Here is a 19,417-nt window from a genome sequence, read left to right on the forward strand (position 1 = left end):
GCAGCCAGAAGGGGCTAGCCTGGAAAGCTGTTGCTCAGCCTCATCTGCCCATGGCAGTGCTCGCACAGAGGCACAGAGAATGGGGCTGCTTGCTTGTCTTGCCACCTCAAACTTCAAACGTAGCCTGGGAAAGATGGTGTACCTGCCAGGCTCCTTTCGCAGCCCTGCTCTTGAAATGCGAACGTCTGCAGATAGCTGCCAGCCAGAAGGGGCTTGCCTGGAAAGCTGTTGCTCAGCCTCATCTGCACATGGCACTGCTCGCACAGAGAATGGGGCTCCTTGCTTGTCTTGCCACCTGAAACTTCAAAGGTAGCCTGGGAAAGATGGTGTACCTGCTAGGCTCCTTTCGCAACCCTTCTCTTGAAATGCGAACGTCTGCAGATAGCTGGCAGCCACAAGGTGCTAGCCTGGAAAGCTGTTGCTCAGACTCATCTGCCCATGGCAGTGCTCGCACAGAGAATGGGGCTCCTTGCTTGGTTTACCACCTCAAACTTCAAACGTAGCCTGGGAAAGATGGTGTAACTGCTAGGCTCATTTCGCAACCCTGCTCTTGAAAGTGCGAACGTCTGCAGATAGCTGGCAGCCACAAGGTGCTATCCTGGAAAGCTGTTGCTCAGCCTCATCTGCCCATGGCAGTGCTCGCACAGAGGCACAGAGAATGGGGCTGCTTGCTTGTCTTGCCACCTCAAACTTCAAACGTAGCCTGGGAAAGTTGGTGTCCCAGCCAGGCTCCTTTCGCAGCCCTGCTCCGAAAGTGCGAACGTCTGCAGATAGCTGGCAGCCAGAAGGGGCTAGCCTGGAAAGCTGTTGCTCAGCCTCATCTGCCCATGGCACTGTTCGCACAGAGGCACAGAGAATGGGGCTGCTTGCTTGTCCTGCAACTTGAAACTTCAAAGGCATGCTGGGAATGGTGGTGTCCCTGCCAGGCTCCTTTCGCAGACCTGCTCTTGAAATGCGAATGTCTGCAGATAGCTGGCAGCCAGAAGGTGCTAGCCTGGAAAGCTGTTGCTCAGCCTCATCTGCCCATGGCACTGTTCGCATAGAGGCAGAGAGAATGGGGCTGCTTGCTTATCTTGCCACTTGAAACTTCAAACGCATGCTGGGAATGGTGGTGTTCCTGCCAGGCTCCTTTCGCAACCCTGCTCCGAAAGTGCGAACGTCTGCAGATAGCTGGCAGCCAGAAGGGGCTAGCCTGGAAAGCTGTTGCTCAGCCTCATCTGCCCATGGCACTGCTCGCACAGAGGCACAGAGAATGGGGCTGCTTGCTTGTCTTGCCACCTCAAACTTCAAACGTATCCTGGGAAAGTTGGTGTCCCAGCCAGGCTCCTTTCGCAGCCCTGCTCCGAAAATGCTAATGTCTGCAGATAGCTGCCAGCCAGAAGGGGCTAGCCTGGAAAGCTGTTGCTCAGACTCTTCTGCCCATGGCACTGCTCGCATAGAGGCACAGAGAATGGGGCTGCTTGCTTATCTTGCCACTTGAAACTTCAAACGCATGCTGGGAATGGTGGTGACCCTGCCAGGCTCCTATCATAGCCCTGCTCCGAAAGTGCGAACGTCTGCAGATAGCTGGCAGCCAGAAGGGGCTAGCCTGGAAAGCTGTTGCTCAGCCTCATCTGCCCATGGCAGTGCTCGCACAGAGGCACAGAGACTAGGGGCTCCTTGCTTGTTTTGCCACCTCAAACTTCAAACGTAGCCTGGGAAAGTTGGTGTCCCAGCCAGGCTCCTTTTGCAGCCCTGCTCCGAAAGTGCGAACGTCTGCAGATAGCTGGCAGCCAGAAGGTGCTAGCCTGGAAAGCTGTTGCTCAGCCTCATCTGCCCATGGCACTGTTCGCATAGAGGCAGAGAGAATGGGGCTGCTTGCTTATCTTGCCACTTGAAACTTCAAACGCATGCTGGGAATGGTGGTGACCCTGCCAGGCTCCTATCACAGCCCTGCTCCGAAAGTGCGAACGTCTGCAGATAGCTGGCAGCCACAAGGTGCTATCCTGGAAAGCTGTTGCTCAGCCTCATCTGCCCATGGCACTGCTCGCACAGAGGCACAGAGAATGGGGCTGCTTGCTTGTCTTGCCACCTCAAACTTCAAACGTAGCCTGGGAAAGTTGGTGTCCCAGCCAGGCCCTTTCGCAGCCCTGCTCCGAAAGTGCGAACGTCTGCAGATAGCTGGCAGCCAGAAGGGGCTAGCCTGGAAAGCTGTTGCTCAGCCTCATCTGCCCATGGCACTGTTCGCACAGAGGCACAGAGAATGGGGCTGCTTGCTTGTCTTGCAACTTGAAACTTCAAAGGCATGCTGGGAATGGTGGTGTCCCTGCCAGGCTGCTTTCGCAGACCTGCTCTTGAAATGCGAACGTCTGCAGATAGCTGGCAGCCAGAAGGGGCTAGCCTGGAAAGCTGTTGCTCAGCCTCATCTGCCCATGGCACTGTTCGCATAGAGGCACAGAGAATGGGGCTGCTTGCTTATCTTGCCACTTGAAACTTCAAACGCATGCTGGGAAAGTTGGTGACCCTGCCAGGCTCCTATCACAGCCCTGCTCCGAAAGTGCGAACGTCTGCAGATAGCTGGCAGCCACAAGGTGCTATCCTGGAAAGCTGTTGCTCAGCCTCATCTGCCCATGGCAGTGCTCGCACAGAGGCACAGAGAATGGGGCTGCTTGCTTGTCTTGTCACCTCAAACTTCAAACGTAGCCTGGGAAAGTTGGTGTCCCAGCCAGGCTCCTTTCGCAGCCCTGCTCCGAAAATGCGAATGTCTGCAGATAGCTGGCAGCCAGAAGGGGCTAGCCTGGAAAGCTGTTGCTCAGACTCTTCTGCTCATGGCACTGCTCGCATAGAGGCACAGAGAATGGGGCTGCTTGCTTATCTTGCCACTTGAAACTTCAAACGCATGCTGGGAATGGTGGTGACCCTGCCAGGCTCCTATCGCAGCCCTGCTCCGAAAGTGCGAACGTCTGCAGATAGCTGGCAGCCAGAAGGCGCTAGCCTGGAAAGCTGTTGCTCAGCCTCATCTGCCCATGCCACTGTTCGCAAAGAGCACAGAGAATGGGGCTGCTTGCTTATCTTGCCACTTGAAACTTCAAACGCATGCTGGGAATGGTGGTGTCCCTGCCAGGCTCCTATCACAGCCCTGCTCCGAAAGTGCAAACGTCTGCAGATAGCTGGCAGCCAGAAGGGGCTAGCCTGGAAAGCTGTTGCTCAGCCTCATCTGCCCATGGCACTGTTCGCACAGAGGCACAGAGAATCGGGCTGCTTGCTTGTCTTGCAACTTGAAACTTCAAAGGCATGCTGGGAATGGTGGTGTCCCTGCCAGGCTGCTTTCGCAGACCTGCTCTTGAAATGCGAACGTCTGCAGATAGCTGGCAGCCAGAAGGGGCTAGCCTGGAAAGCTGTTGCTCAGCCTCATCTGCCCATGGCACTGTTCGCATAGAGGCACAGAGAATGGGGCTGCTTGCTTATCTTGCCACTTGAAACTTCAAACGCATGCTGGGAATGGTGGTGACCCTGCCAGGCTCCTATCACAGCCCTGCTCCGAAAGTGCGAACGTCTGCAGATAGCTGGCAGCCACAAGGTGCTATCCTGGAAAGCTGTTGCTCAGCCTCATCTGCCCATGGCAGTGCTCGCACAGAGGCACAGAGAATGGGGCTGCTTGCTTGTCTTGCCACCTCAAACTTCAAACGTAGCCTGGGAAAGTTGGTGTCCCAGCCAGGCTCCTTTCGCAGCCCTGCTCCGAAAATGCTAATGTCTGCAGATAGCTGCCAGCCAGAAGGGGCTAGCCTGGAAAGCTGTTGCTCAGACTCTTCTGCCCATGGCACTGCTAGCATAGAGGCACAGAGAATGGGGCTGCTTGCTTATCTTGCCACTTGAAACTTCAAACGCATGCTGGGAATGGTGGTGACCCTGCCAGGCTCCTATCACAGCCCTGCTCCGAAAGTGCGAACGTCTGCAGATAGCTGGCAGCCAGAAGGGGCTAGCCTGGAAAGCTGTTGCTCAGCCTCATCTGCACTTGCCACTGTTCGCAAAGAGCACAGAGAATGGGGCTGCTTGCTTATCTTGCCACTTGAAACTTCAAACGCATGCTGGGAATGGTGGTGTCCCTGCCAGGCTCCTATCACAGCCCTGCTCCGAAAGTGCAAACGTCTGCAGATAGCTGGCAGCCAGAAGGGGCTAGCCTGGAAAGCTGTTGCTCAGCCTCATCTGCCCATGGCACTGCTCGCACAGAGGCACAGAGAATGGGGCTGCTTGCTTGTCTTGCCACCTCAAACTTCAAACGTAGCCTGGGAAAGTTGGTGTCCCAGCCAGGCTCCTTTCGCAGCCCTGCTCCGAAAGTGCGAACGTCTGCAGATAGCTGGCAGCCAGAAGGGGCTAGCCTGGAAAGCTGTTGCTCAGCCTCATCTGCCCATGGCAGTGCTCGCACAGAGGCACAGAGAATGGGGCTGCTTGCTTGTCTTGCCACCTCAAACTTCAAACGTAGCCTGGGAAAGATGGTGTACCTGCTAGGCTCCTTTCGCAACCCTTCTCTTGAAATGCGAACGTCTGCAGATAGCTGGCAGCCAGAAGGTGCTAGCCTGGAAAGCTGTTGCTCAGACTCATCTGCCCATGGCAGTGCTCGCACAGAGAATGGGGCTCCTTGCTTGTCTTGCCACCTCAAACTTCAAACGTAGCCTGGGAAAGATGGTGTACCTGCTAGGCTCCTTTCGCAGCCCTGCTATTGAAATGCGAACGTCTGCAGATAGCTGGCAGCCAGAAGGTGCTAGCCTGGAAAGCTGTTGCTCAGCCTCATCTGCCCATGGCACTGTTCGCATAGAGGCACAGAGAATGGGGCTGCTTGCTTATCTTGCCACTTGAAACTTCAAACGCATGCTGGGAATGGTGGTGACCCTGCCAGGCTCCTTTCGCAACCCTGCTCTTGAAATGTGAACGTCTGCAGATAGCTGGCAGCCAGAAGGTTCTAGCCTGGAAAGCTGTTGCTCAGCCTCATCTGCCCATGGCACTGTTCGCATAGAGGCAGAGAGAATGGGGCTGCTTGCTTATCTTGCCACTTGAAACTTCAAACGCATGCTGGGAATGGTGGTGTTCCTGCCAGGCTCCTATCACAGCCCTGCTCCGAAAGTGCGAACGTCTGCAGATAGCTGGCAGCCAGAAGGGGCTAGCCTGGAAAGCTGTTGCTCAGCCTCATCTGCCCATGGCAGTGCTCGCACAGAGGCACAGAGAATGGGGCTGCTTGCTTGTCTTGCCACCTCAAACTTCAAACGTAGCCTGTGAAAGTTGGTGTCCCAGCCAGGCTCCTTTCGCAGCCCTGCTCTTGAAATGCGAACGTCTGCAGATAGCTGGCAGCCAGAAGGTGCTAGCCTGGAAAGCTGTTGCTCAGCCTCATCTGCCCATGGCACTGTTCGCAAAGAGGCACAGAGAATGGGGCTGCTTGCTTGTCTTGCAACTTGAAACTTCAAAGGCATGCTGGGAATGGTGGTGTCCCTGCCAGGCTCCTTTCGCAGACCTGCTCTTGAAATGCGAACGTCTGCAGATAGCTGGCAGCCAGAAGGGGCTAGCCTGGAAAGCTGTTGCTCAGCCTCATCTGCCCATGGCACTGCTCGCACAGAGGCACAGAGAATGGGGCTGCTTGCTTGTCTTGCCACCTCAAACTTCAAACGTAGCCTGGGAAAGTTGGTGTCCCAGCCAGGCTCCTTTCGCAGCCCTGCTCCGAAAGTGCGAACGTCTGCAGATAGCTGGCAGCCAGAAGGGGGTATCCTGGAAATCTGTTGCTCAGCCTCATCTGCCCATGGCAGTGCTCGCACAGAGGCACAGAGAATGGGGCTCCTTGCTTGTCTTGCCACCTCAAACTTCAAACGTATCCTGGGAAAGTTGGTGTCCCAGCCAGGCTCCTTTCGCAGCCCTGCTCCGAAAATGCTAATGTCTGCAGATAGCTGCCAGCCAGAAGGGGCTAGCCTGGAAAGCTGTTGCTCAGACTCTTCTGCCCATGGCACTGCTCGCATAGAGGCACAGAGAATGGGGCTGCTTGCTTATCTTGCCACTTGAAACTTCAAACGCATGCTGGGAATGGTGGTGACCCTGCCAGGCTCCTATCATAGCCCTGCTCCGAAAGTGCGAACGTCTGCAGATAGCTGGCAGCCAGAAGGGGCTAGCCTGGAAAGCTGTTGCTCAGCCTCATCTGCCCATGGCAGTGCTCGCACAGAGGCACAGAGACTAGGGGCTCCTTGCTTGTTTTGCCACCTCAAACTTCAAACGTAGCCTGGGAAAGTTGGTGTCCCAGCCAGGCTCCTTTTGCAGCCCTGCTCCGAAAGTGCGAACGTCTGCAGATAGCTGGCAGCCAGAAGGTGCTAGCCTGGAAAGCTGTTGCTCAGCCTCATCTGCCCATGGCACTGTTCGCATAGAGGCAGAGAGAATGGGGCTGCTTGCTTATCTTGCCACTTGAAACTTCAAACGCATGCTGGGAATGGTGGTGACCCTGCCAGGCTCCTATCACAGCCCTGCTCCGAAAGTGCGAACGTCTGCAGATAGCTGGCAGCCACAAGGTGCTATCCTGGAAAGCTGTTGCTCAGCCTCATCTGCCCATGGCACTGCTCGCACAGAGGCACAGAGAATGGGGCTGCTTGCTTGTCTTGCCACCTCAAACTTCAAACGTAGCCTGGGAAAGTTGGTGTCCCAGCCAGGCCCTTTCGCAGCCCTGCTCCGAAAGTGCGAACGTCTGCAGATAGCTGGCAGCCAGAAGGGGCTAGCCTGGAAAGCTGTTGCTCAGCCTCATCTGCCCATGGCACTGTTCGCACAGAGGCACAGAGAATGGGGCTGCTTGCTTGTCTTGCAACTTGAAACTTCAAAGGCATGCTGGGAATGGTGGTGTCCCTGCCAGGCTGCTTTCGCAGACCTGCTCTTGAAATGCGAACGTCTGCAGATAGCTGGCAGCCAGAAGGGGCTAGCCTGGAAAGCTGTTGCTCAGCCTCATCTGCCCATGGCACTGTTCGCATAGAGGCACAGAGAATGGGGCTGCTTGCTTATCTTGCCACTTGAAACTTCAAACGCATGCTGGGAAAGTTGGTGACCCTGCCAGGCTCCTATCACAGCCCTGCTCCGAAAGTGCGAACGTCTGCAGATAGCTGGCAGCCACAAGGTGCTATCCTGGAAAGCTGTTGCTCAGCCTCATCTGCCCATGGCAGTGCTCGCACAGAGGCACAGAAAATGGGGCTGCTTGCTTGTCTTGTCACCTCAAACTTCAAACGTAGCCTGGGAAAGTTGGTGTCCCAGCCAGGCTCCTTTCGCAGCCCTGCTCCGAAAATGCGAATGTCTGCAGATAGCTGGCAGCCAGAAGGGGCTAGCCTGGAAAGCTGTTGCTCAGACTCTTCTGCTCATGGCACTGCTCGCATAGAGGCACAGAGAATGGGGCTGCTTGCTTATCTTGCCACTTGAAACTTCAAACGCATGCTGGGAATGGTGGTGACCCTGCCAGGCTCCTATCGCAGCCCTGCTCCGAAAGTGCGAACGTCTGCAGATAGCTGGCAGCCAGAAGGCGCTAGCCTGGAAAGCTGTTGCTCAGCCTCATCTGCCCATGCCACTGTTCGCAAAGAGCACAGAGAATGGGGCTGCTTGCTTATCTTGCCACTTGAAACTTCAAACGCATGCTGGGAATGGTGGTGTCCCTGCCAGGCTCCTATCACAGCCCTGCTCCGAAAGTGCAAACGTCTGCAGATAGCTGGCAGCCAGAAGGGGCTAGCCTGGAAAGCTGTTGCTCAGCCTCATCTGCCCATGGCACTGTTCGCACAGAGGCACAGAGAATCGGGCTGCTTGCTTGTCTTGCAACTTGAAACTTCAAAGGCATGCTGGGAATGGTGGTGTCCCTGCCAGGCTGCTTTCGCAGACCTGCTCTTGAAATGCGAACGTCTGCAGATAGCTGGCAGCCAGAAGGGGCTAGCCTGGAAAGCTGTTGCTCAGCCTCATCTGCCCATGGCACTGTTCGCATAGAGGCACAGAGAATGGGGCTGCTTGCTTATCTTGCCACTTGAAACTTCAAACGCATGCTGGGAATGGTGGTGACCCTGCCAGGCTCCTATCACAGCCCTGCTCCGAAAGTGCGAACGTCTGCAGATAGCTGGCAGCCACAAGGTGCTATCCTGGAAAGCTGTTGCTCAGCCTCATCTGCCCATGGCAGTGCTCGCACAGAGGCACAGAGAATGGGGCTGCTTGCTTGTCTTGCCACCTCAAACTTCAAACGTAGCCTGGGAAAGTTGGTGTCCCAGCCAGGCTCCTTTCGCAGCCCTGCTCCGAAAATGCTAATGTCTGCAGATAGCTGCCAGCCAGAAGGGGCTAGCCTGGAAAGCTGTTGCTCAGACTCTTCTGCCCATGGCACTGCTAGCATAGAGGCACAGAGAATGGGGCTGCTTGCTTATCTTGCCACTTGAAACTTCAAACGCATGCTGGGAATGGTGGTGACCCTGCCAGGCTCCTATCACAGCCCTGCTCCGAAAGTGCGAACGTCTGCAGATAGCTGGCAGCCAGAAGGGGCTAGCCTGGAAAGCTGTTGCTCAGCCTCATCTGCACTTGCCACTGTTCGCAAAGAGCACAGAGAATGGGGCTGCTTGCTTATCTTGCCACTTGAAACTTCAAACGCATGCTGGGAATGGTGGTGTCCCTGCCAGGCTCCTATCACAGCCCTGCTCCGAAAGTGCAAACGTCTGCAGATAGCTGGCAGCCAGAAGGGGCTAGCCTGGAAAGCTGTTGCTCAGCCTCATCTGCCCATGGCACTGCTCGCACAGAGGCACAGAGAATGGGGCTGCTTGCTTGTCTTGCCACCTCAAACTTCAAACGTAGCCTGGGAAAGTTGGTGTCCCAGCCAGGCTCCTTTCGCAGCCCTGCTCCGAAAGTGCGAACGTCTGCAGATAGCTGGCAGCCAGAAGGGGCTAGCCTGGAAAGCTGTTGCTCAGCCTCATCTGCCCATGGCAGTGCTCGCACAGAGGCACAGAGAATGGGGCTGCTTGCTTGTCTTGCCACCTCAAACTTCAAACGTAGCCTGGGAAAGATGGTGTACCTGCTAGGCTCCTTTCGCAACCCTTCTCTTGAAATGCGAACGTCTGCAGATAGCTGGCAGCCAGAAGGTGCTAGCCTGGAAAGCTGTTGCTCAGACTCATCTGCCCATGGCAGTGCTCGCACAGAGAATGGGGCTCCTTGCTTGTCTTGCCACCTCAAACTTCAAACGTAGCCTGGGAAAGATGGTGTACCTGCTAGGCTCCTTTCGCAGCCCTGCTATTGAAATGCGAACGTCTGCAGATAGCTGGCAGCCAGAAGGTGCTAGCCTGGAAAGCTGTTGCTCAGACTCCTCTGCCCATGGCACTGTTCGCATAGAGGCACAGAGAATGGGGCTGCTTGCTTATCTTGCCACTTGAAACTTCAAACGCATGCTGGGAATGGTGGTGACCCTGCCAGGCTCCTTTCGCAACCCTGCTCTTGAAATGTGAACGTCTGCAGATAGCTGGCAGCCAGAAGGTTCTAGCCTGGAAAGCTGTTGCTCAGCCTCATCTGCCCATGGCACTGTTCGCATAGAGGCAGAGAGAATGGGGCTGCTTGCTTATCTTGCCACTTGAAACTTCAAACGCATGCTGGGAATGGTGGTGTTCCTGCCAGGCTCCTATCACAGCCCTGCTCCGAAAGTGCGAACGTCTGCAGATAGCTGGCAGCCAGAAGGGGCTAGCCTGGAAAGCTGTTGCTCAGCCTCATCTGCCCATGGCAGTGCTCGCACAGAGGCACAGAGAATGGGGCTGCTTGCTTGTCTTGCCACCTCAAACTTCAAACGTAGCCTGTGAAAGTTGGTGTCCCAGCCAGGCTCCTTTCGCAGCCCTGCTCTTGAAATGCGAACGTCTGCAGATAGCTGGCAGCCAGAAGGTGCTAGCCTGGAAAGCTGTTGCTCAGCCTCATCTGCCCATGGCAGTGCTCGCACAGAGGCACAGAGAATGGGGCTGCTTGCTTGTCTTGCAACTTGAAACTTCAAAGGCATGCTGGGAATGGTGGTGTCCCTGCCAGGCTCCTTTCGCAGACCTGCTCTTGAAATGCGAACGTCTGCAGATAGCTGGCAGCCAGAAGGGGCTAGCCTGGAAAGCTGTTGCTCAGCCTCATCTGCCCATGGCACTGCTCGCACAGAGGCACAGAGAATGGGGCTGCTTGCTTGTCTTGCCACCTCAAACTTCAAACGTAGCCTGGGAAAGTTGGTGTCCCAGCCAGGCTCCTTTCGCAGCCCTGCTCCGAAAGTGCGAACGTCTGCAGATAGCTGGCAGCCAGAAGGGGGTATCCTGGAAATCTGTTGCTCAGCCTCATCTGCCCATGGCAGTGCTCGCACAGAGGCACAGAGAATGGGGCTCCTTGCTTGTCTTGCCACCTCAAACTTCAAACGTAGCCTGGGAAAGTTGGTGTCCCAGCCAGGCTCCTTTCGCAGCCCTGCTCCGAAAGTGCGAACGTCTGCAGATAGCTGGCAGCCAGAAGGGGCTAGCCTGGAAAGCTGTTGCTCAGCCTCATCTGCCCATGGCACTGTTCGCACAGAGGCACAGAGAATGGGGCTGCTTGCTTGTCTTGCAACTTGAAACTTCAAAGGCATGCTGGGAATGGTGGTGTCCCTGCCAGGCTCCTTTCGCAGACCTGCTCTTGAAATGCGAACGTCTGCAGATAGCTGGCAGCCAGAAGGGGCTAGCCTGGAAAGCTGTTGCTCAGCCTCATCTGCCCATGGCACTGCTCGCACAGAGGCACAGAGAATCGGGCTGCTTGCTTGTCTTGCCACCTCAAACTTCAAACGTAGCCTGTGAAAGTTGGTGTCCCAGCCAGGCTCCTTTCGCAGCCCTGCTCTAGAAATGCGAACGTCTGCAGATAGCTGGCAGCCAGAAGGGGCTAGCCTGGAAAGCTGTTGCTCAGCCTCATCTGCCCATGGCACTGTTCGCAAAGAGGCACAGAGAATGGGGCTGCTTGCTTATCTTGCCACTTGAAACTTCAAACGCATGCTGGGAATGGTGGTGTCCCTGCCAGGTTCCTATCACAGCCCTGCTCCGAAAGTGCGAACGTCTGCAGATAGCTGGCAGCCACAAGGTGCTATCCTGGAAAGCTGTTGCTCAGCCTCATCTGCCCATGGCAGTGCTCGCACAGAGGCACAGAGAATGGGGCTGCTTGCTTGTCTTGCCACCTCAAACTTCAAACGTAGCCTGGGAAAGATGGTGTACCTGCCAGGCTCCTTTCGCAGCCCTGCTCTTGAAATGCGAACGTCTGCAGATAGCTGCCAGCCAGAAGGGGCTTGCCTGGAAAGCTGTTGCTCAGCCTCATCTGCCCATGGCACTGCTCGCACAGAGAATGGGGCTGCTTGCTTGTCTTGCCACCTCAAACTTCAAACGTAGCCTGGGAAAGATGGTGTACCTGCTAGGCTCCTTTCGCAACCCTGCTCTTGAAATGCGAACGTCTGCAGATAGCTGGCAGCCAGAAGGTGCTAGCCTGGAAAGCTGTTGCTCAGACTCATCTGCCCATGGCACTGCTCGCATAGAGGCACAGAGAATGGGGCTGCTTGCTTATCTTGCCACTTGAAACTTCAAACGCATGCTGGGAATGGTGGTGACCCTGCCAGGTTCCTATCACAGCCCTGCTCCGAAAGTGCGAACGTCTGCAGATAGCTGGCAGCCAGAAGGTGCTATCCTGGAAAGCTGTTGCTCAGCCTCATCTGCCCATGGCAGTGCTCGCAGAGAGGCACAGAGAATGGGGCTGCTTGCTTGTCTTGCCACCTCAAACTTCAAACGTAGCCTGGGAAAGTTGGTGTCCCAGCCAGGCTCCTTTCGCAGCCCTGCTCCGAAAATGCGAACGTCTGCAGATAGCTGCCAGCCAGAAGGGGCTAGCCTGGAAAGCTGTTGCTCAGCCTCATCTGCCCAAGGCACTGCTCGCACAGAGGCACAGAGAATGGGGCTCCTTGCTTTTCTTGCTACCTCAAACTTCAAACGTAGCCTGGGAAAGTTGGTGTCCCAGCCAGGCTCCTTTCGCAGCCCTGCTCTTGAAATGCGAACGTCTGCAGATAGCTGGCAGGCAGAAGGGGCTAGCCTGGAAAGCTGTTGCTCAGCCTCATCTGCCCATGGCAGTGCTCGCACAGAGGCACAGAGAATGGGGCTGCTTGCTTGTCTTGCCACCTCAAACTTCAAACGTAGCCTGTGAAAGTTGGTGTCCCAGCCAGGCTCCTTTCGCAGCCCTGCTCTTGAAATGCGAACGTCTGCAGATAGCTGGCAGCCAGAAGGTGCTAGCCTGGAAAGCTGTTGCTCAGCCTCATCTGCCCATGGCAGTGCTCGCACAGAGGCACAGAGAATGGGGCTGCTTGCTTGTCTTGCAACTTGAAACTTCAAAGGCATGCTGGGAATGGTGGTGTCCCTGCCAGGCTCCTTTCGCAGACCTGCTCTTGAAATGCGAACGTCTGCAGATAGCTGGCAGCCAGAAGGGGCTAGCCTGGAAAGCTGTTGCTCAGCCTCATCTGCCCATGGCACTGCTCGCACAGAGGCACAGAGAATCGGGCTGCTTGCTTGTCTTGCCACCTCAAACTTCAAACGTAGCCTGTGAAAGTTGGTGTCCCAGCCAGGCTCCTTTCGCAGCCCTGCTCTAGAAATGCGAACGTCTGCAGATAGCTGGCAGCCAGAAGGGGCTAGCCTGGAAAGCTGTTGCTCAGCCTCATCTGCCCATGGCACTGTTCGCAAAGAGGCACAGAGAATGGGGCTGCTTGCTTATCTTGCCACTTGAAACTTCAAACGCATGCTGGGAATGGTGGTGTCCCTGCCAGGTTCCTATCACAGCCCTGCTCCGAAAGTGCGAACGTCTGCAGATAGCTGGCAGCCACAAGGTGCTATCCTGGAAAGCTGTTGCTCAGCCTCATCTGCCCATGGCAGTGCTCGCACAGAGGCACAGAGAATGGGGCTGCTTGCTTGTCTTGCCACCTCAAACTTCAAACGTAGCCTGGGAAAGATGGTGTACCTGCCAGGCTCCTTTCGCAGCCCTGCTCTTGAAATGCGAACGTCTGCAGATAGCTGCCAGCCAGAAGGGGCTTGCCTGGAAAGCTGTTGCTCAGCCTCATCTGCCCATGGCACTGCTCGCACAGAGAATGGGGCTGCTTGCTTGTCTTGCCACCTCAAACTTCAAACGTAGCCTGGGAAAGATGGTGTACCTGCTAGGCTCCTTTCGCAACCCTGCTCTTGAAATGCGAACGTCTGCAGATAGCTGGCAGCCAGAAGGTGCTAGCCTGGAAAGCTGTTGCTCAGACTCATCTGCCCATGGCACTGCTCGCATAGAGGCACAGAGAATGGGGCTGCTTGCTTATCTTGCCACTTGAAACTTCAAACGCATGCTGGGAATGGTGGTGACCCTGCCAGGTTCCTATCACAGCCCTGCTCCGAAAGTGCGAACGTCTGCAGATAGCTGGCAGCCAGAAGGTGCTATCCTGGAAAGCTGTTGCTCAGCCTCATCTGCCCATGGCAGTGCTCGCAGAGAGGCACAGAGAATGGGGCTGCTTGCTTGTCTTGCCACCTCAAACTTCAAACGTAGCCTGGGAAAGTTGGTGTCCCAGCCAGGCTCCTTTCGCAGCCCTGCTCCGAAAATGCGAACGTCTGCAGATAGCTGCCAGCCAGAAGGGGCTAGCCTGGAAAGCTGTTGCTCAGCCTCATCTGCCCAAGGCACTGCTCGCACAGAGGCACAGAGAATGGGGCTCCTTGCTTTTCTTGCTACCTCAAACTTCAAACGTAGCCTGGGAAAGTTGGTGTCCCAGCCAGGCTCCTTTCGCAGCCCTGCTCTTGAAATGCGAACGTCTGCAGATAGCTGGCAGGCAGAAGGGGCTAGCCTGGAAAGCTGTTGCTCAGCCTCATCTGCCCATGGCAGTGCTCGCACAGAGGCACAGAGAATGGGGCTGCTTGCTTGTCTTGCCACCTCAAACTTCAAACGTAGCCTGGAAAAGTTGGTGTCCCAGCCAGGCTCCTTTCGCAGCCCTGCTCTGAAAGTGCGAACGTCTGCAGATAGCTGGCAGCCAGAAGGGGCTAGCCTGGAAAGCTGTTGCTCAGCCTCATCTGCCCATGGCAGTGCTCGCACAGAGGCACAGAAAATGGGGCTGCTTGCTTGTCTTGCCACCTCAAACTTCAAACGTAGCCTGTGAAAGTTGGTGTCCCAGCCAGGCTCCTTTCGCAGCCCTGCTCTTGAAATGCGAACGTCTGCAGATAGCTGGCAGCCAGAAGGGGCTAGCCTGGAAAGCTGTTGCTCAGCCTCATCTGCCCATGGCACTGTTCGCAAAGAGGCACAGAGAATGGGGCTGCTTGCTAATCTTGCCACTTGAAACTTCAAACGCATGCTGGGAATGGTGGTGTCCCTGCCAGGTTCCTATCACAGCCCTGCTCCGAAAGTGCGAACGCCTGCAGATAGCTGGCAGCCACAAGGTGCTATACTGGAAAGCTGTTGCTCAGCCTCATCTGCCCATGGCAGTGCTCGCACAGAGGCACAGAGAATGGGGCTGCTTGCTTGTCTTGCCACCTCAAACTTCAAACCTAGCCTGGGAAAGTTGGTGTCCCAGCCAGGCTCCTTTCGCAGCCCTGCTCCGAAAATGCTAATGTCTGCAGATAGCTGGCAGCCAGAAGGGGCTAGCCTGGAAAGCTGTTGCTCAGCCTCATCTGCCCATGGCACTGTTCGCACAGAGGCACAGAGAATGGGGCTGCTTGCTTGTCTTGCCACTTGAAACTTCAAACGCATGCTGGGAATTTTGGTGTCCCTGCCAGGCTCCTTTCGCAGACCTGCTCTTGAAATGCGAACGTCTGCAGATAGCTGGCAGGCAGAAGGGGCTAGCCTGGAAAGCTGTTGCTCAGCCTCATCTGCCCATGGCACTGTTCGCATAGAGGCACAGAGAATGGGGCTGCTTGCTTATCTTGCCACTTGAAACTTCAAACGCATGCTGGGAATGGTGGTGTTCCTGCCAGGCTCCTATCACAGCCCTGCTCCGAAAGTGCGAACGTCTGCAGATAGCTGGCAGCCAGAAGGGGCTAGCCTGGAAAGCTGTTGCTCAGCCTCATCTGCCCATGGCAGTGCTCGCACAGAGGCACAGAGAATGGGGCTGCTTGCTTGTCTTGCCACCTCAAACTTCAAACGTAGCCTGTGAAAGTTGGTGTCCCAGCCAGGCTCCTTTCGCAGCCCTGCTCTTGAAATGCGAACGTCTGCAGATAGCTGGCAGCCAGAAGGGGCTAGCCTGGAAAGCTGTTGCTCAGCCTCATCTGCCCATGGCACTGTTCGCAAAGAGGCACAGAGAATGGGGCTGCTTGCTTATCTTGCCACTTGAAACTTCAAACGCATGCTGGGAATGGTGGTGTCCCTGCCAGGTTCCTATCACAGCCCTGCTCCGAAAGTGCGAACGTCTGCAGATAACTGGCAGCCACAAGGTGCTATCCTGGAAAGCTGTTGCTCAGCCTCATCTGCCCATGGCAGTGCTCGCACAGAGGCACAGAGAATGGGGCTGCTTGCTTGTCTTGCCACCTCAAACTTCAAACGTAGCCTGTGAAAGTTGGTGTCCCAGCCAGGCTCCTTTCGCAGCCCTGCTCCGAAAATGCTAATGTCTGCAGATAGCTGGCAGCCAGAAGGGGCTAGCCTGGAAAGCTGTTGCTCAGACTCTTCTGCCCATGGCACTGCTCGCATAGAGGCACAGAGAATGGGGCTGCTTGCTTATCTTGCCACTTGAAACTTCAAACGCATGCTGGGAATGGTGGTGACCCTGCCAGGCTCCTATCACAGCCCTGCTCCGAAAGTGCGAACGTCTGCAGATAGCTGCCAGCCAGAAGGGGCTAGCCTGGAAAGCTGTTGCTCAGCCTCATCTGCCCATGCCACTGTTCGCAAAGAGCACAGAGAATGGGGCTGCTTGCTTATCTTGCCACCTCAAATTTCAAACGCATTCTGGGAATGGTGGTGTCCCTGCCAGGCTCCTATCACAGCCCTGCTCCGAAAGTGCGAACGTCTGCAGATAGCTGGCAGCCAGAAGGTGCTATCCTGGAAAGCTGTTGCTCAGCCTCATCTGCCCATGGCAGTGCTCGCACAGAGGCACAGAGAATCGGGCTGCTTGCTTGTCTTGCCACCTCAAACTTCAAACGTAGCCTGGGAAAGTTGGTGTCCCAGCCAGGCTCCTTTCGCAGCCCTGCTCCGAAAATGCGAACGTCTGCAGATAGCTGCCAGCCAGAAGGGGCTAGCCTGGAAAGCTGTTGCTCAGCCTCATCTGCCCAAGGCACTGCTCGCACAGAGGCACAGAGAATGGGGCTCCTTGCTTGTCTTGCTACCTCAAACTTCAAACGTAGCCTGGGAAAGTTGGTGTCCCTGCCAGGCTCCTTTCGCAGCCCTGCTCCGAAAGTGCGAACGTCTGCAGATAGCTGGCAGGCAGAAGGGGCTAGCCTGGAAAGCTGTTGCTCAGCCTCATCTGCCCATGGCAGTGCTCGCACAGAGGCACAGAGAATGGGGCTGCTTGCTTGTCTTGCCACCTCAAACTTCAAACGTAGCCTGGAAAAGTTGGTGTCCCAGCCAGGCTCCTTTCGCAGCCCTGCTCCGAAAGTGCGAACGTCTGCAGATAGCTGGCAGCCAGAAGGGGCTAGCCTGGAAAGCTGTTGCTCAGCCTCATCTGCCCATGGCAGTGCTCGCACAGAGGCACAGAAAATGGGGCTGCTTGCTTGTCTTGCCACCTCAAACTTCAAACGTAGCCTGGAAAAGTTGGTGTCCCAGCCAGGCTCCTTTCGCAGCCCTGCTCTTGAAATGCGAACGTCTGCAGATAGCTGGCAGCCAGAAGGGGCTAGCCTGGAAAGCTGTTGCTCAGCCTCATCTGCCCATGGCACTGTTCGCAAAGAGGCACAGAGAATGGGGCTGCTTGCTAATCTTGCCACTTGAAACTTCAAACGCATGCTGGGAATGGTGGTGTCCCTGCCAGGTTCCTATCACAGCCCTGCTCCGAAAGTGCGAACGCCTGCAGATAGCTGGCAGCCACAAGGTGCTATCCTGGAAAGCTGTTGCTCAGCCTCATCTGCCCATGGCAGTGCTCGCACAGAGGCACAGAGAATGGGGCTGCTTGCTTGTCTTGCCACCTCAAACTTCAAACCTATCCTGGGAATGTTGGTGTCCCAGCCAGGCTCCTTTCGCAGCCCTGCTCCGAAAATGCTAATGTCTGCAGATAGCTGGCAGCCAGAAGGGGCTAGCCTGGAAAGCTGTTGGTCAGCCTCATCTGCCCATGGCACTGTTCGCACAGAGGCACAGAGAATGGGGCTGCTTGCTTGTCTTGCCACTTGAAACTTCAAACGCATGCTGGGAATTTTGGTGTCCCTGCCAGGCTCCTTTCGCAGACCTGCTCTTGAAATGCGAACGTCTGCAGATAGCTGGCAGGCAGAAGGGGCTAGCCTGGAAAGCTGTTGCTCAGCCTCATCTGCCCATGGCACTGTTCGCATAGAGGCACAGAGAATGGGGCTGCTTGCTTATCTTGCCACTTGAAACTTCAAACGCATGCTGGGAATGGTGGTGTTCCTGCCAGGCTCCTATCACAGCCCTGCTCCGAAAGTGCGAACGTCTGCAGATAGCTGGCAGCCAGAAGGGGCTAGCCTGGAAAGCTGTTGCTCAGCCTCATCTGCCCATGGCAGTGCTCGCACAGAGGCACAGAGAATGGGGCTGCTTGCTTGTCTTGCCACCTCAAACTTCAAACGTAGCCTGTGAAAGTTGGTGTCCCAGCCAGGCTCCTTTCGCAGCCCTGCTCTTGAAATGCGAACGTCTGCAGATAGCTGGCAGCCAGAAGGGGCTAGCCTGGAAAGCTGTTGCTCAGCCTCATCTGCCCATGGCACTGTTCGCAAAGAGGCACAGAGAATGGGGCTGCTTGCTTATCTTGCCACTTGAAACTTCAAACGCATGCTGGGAATGGTGGTGTCCCTGCCAGGTTCCTATCACAGCCCTGCTCCGAAAGTGCGAACGTCTGCAGATAACTGGCAGCCAGAAGGGGCTATCCTGGAAAGCTGTTGCTCAGCCTCATCTGCCCATGGCAGTGCTCGCACAGAGGCACAGAGAATGGGGCTGCTTGCTTGTCTTGCCACCTCAAACTTCAAACGTAGCCTGGGAAAGTTGGTGTCCCAGCCAGGCTCCTTTCGCAGCCCTGCTCCGAAAATGCTAATGTCTGCAGATAGCTGGCAGCCAGAAGGGGCTAGCCTGGAAAGCTGTTGCTCAGACTCTTCTGCCCATGGCACTGCTCGCATAGAGGCACAGAGAATGGGGCTGCTTGCTTATCTTGCCACTTGAAACTTCAAATGCATGCTGGGAATGGTGGTGACCCTGCCAGGCTCCTTTCGCAGCCCTGCTCCGAAAGTGCGAACGTCTGCAGATAGCTGGCAGCCAGAAGGGGTTAGCCTGGAAAGCTGTTGCTCAGCCTCATCTGCACATGCCACTGTTCGCAAAGAGCACAGAGAATGGGGCTGCTTGCTTATCTTGCCACTTGAAACTTCAAACGCATTCTGGGAATGGTGGTGTCCCTGCCAGGCTCCTATCACAGCCCTGCTCCGAAAGTGCAAACGTCTGCAGATAGCTGGCAGCCAGAAGGGGCTAGCCTGGAAAGCTGTTGCTCAGCCTCATCTGCCCATGGCACTGCTCGCACAGAGGCACAGAGAATGGGGCTGCTTGCTTATCTTGCCACTTGAAACTTCAAACGCATGCTGGGAATGGTGGTGACCCTGCCAGGCTCCTATCACAGCCCTGCTCCGAAAGTGCGAACGTCTGCAGATAGCTGGCAGCCAGAAGGTGCTAGCCTGGAAAGCTGTTGCTCAGCCTCATCTGCCCATGGCAGTGCTCGCACAGAGGCACAGAGAATGGGGCTGCTTGCTTGTCTTGCCACCTCAAACTTCAAACGTAGCCTGGGAAAGATGGTGTACCTGCCAGGCTCCTTTCGCAGCCCTGCTCTTGAATTGCGAACGTCTGCAGATAGCTGCCAGCCAGAAGGGGCTTGCCTGGAAAGCTGTTGCTCAGCCTCATCTGCCCATGGCACTGCTCGCACAGAGAATGGGGCTCCTTGCTTGTCTTGCCACCTCAAACTTCAAACGTAGCCTGGGAAAGTTGGTGTCCCAGCCAGGCTCCTTTCGCAGCCCTGCTCCGAAAGTGCGAACGTCTGCAGATAGCTGGCAGCCAGAAGGGGCTAGCCTGGAAAGCTGTTGCTCAGACTCATCTGCCCATGGCACTGCTCGCATAGAGGCACAGAGAATGGGGCTGCTTGCTTATCTTGCCACTTGAAACTTCAAACGCATGCTGGGAATGGTGGTGACCCTGCCAGGCTCCTATCACAGCCCTGCTCCGAAAGTGCGAACGTCTGCAGATAGCTGGCAGCCACAAGGTGCTATCCTGGAAAGCTGTTGCTCAGCCTCATCTGCCCATGGCAGTGCTCGTACAGAGGCAC

This window comes from Opisthocomus hoazin, chromosome 34 (genome assembly GCF_030867145.1).
Source record: "Opisthocomus hoazin isolate bOpiHoa1 chromosome 34, bOpiHoa1.hap1, whole genome shotgun sequence".
Lineage (NCBI taxonomy): Eukaryota > Metazoa > Chordata > Aves > Opisthocomiformes > Opisthocomidae > Opisthocomus > Opisthocomus hoazin.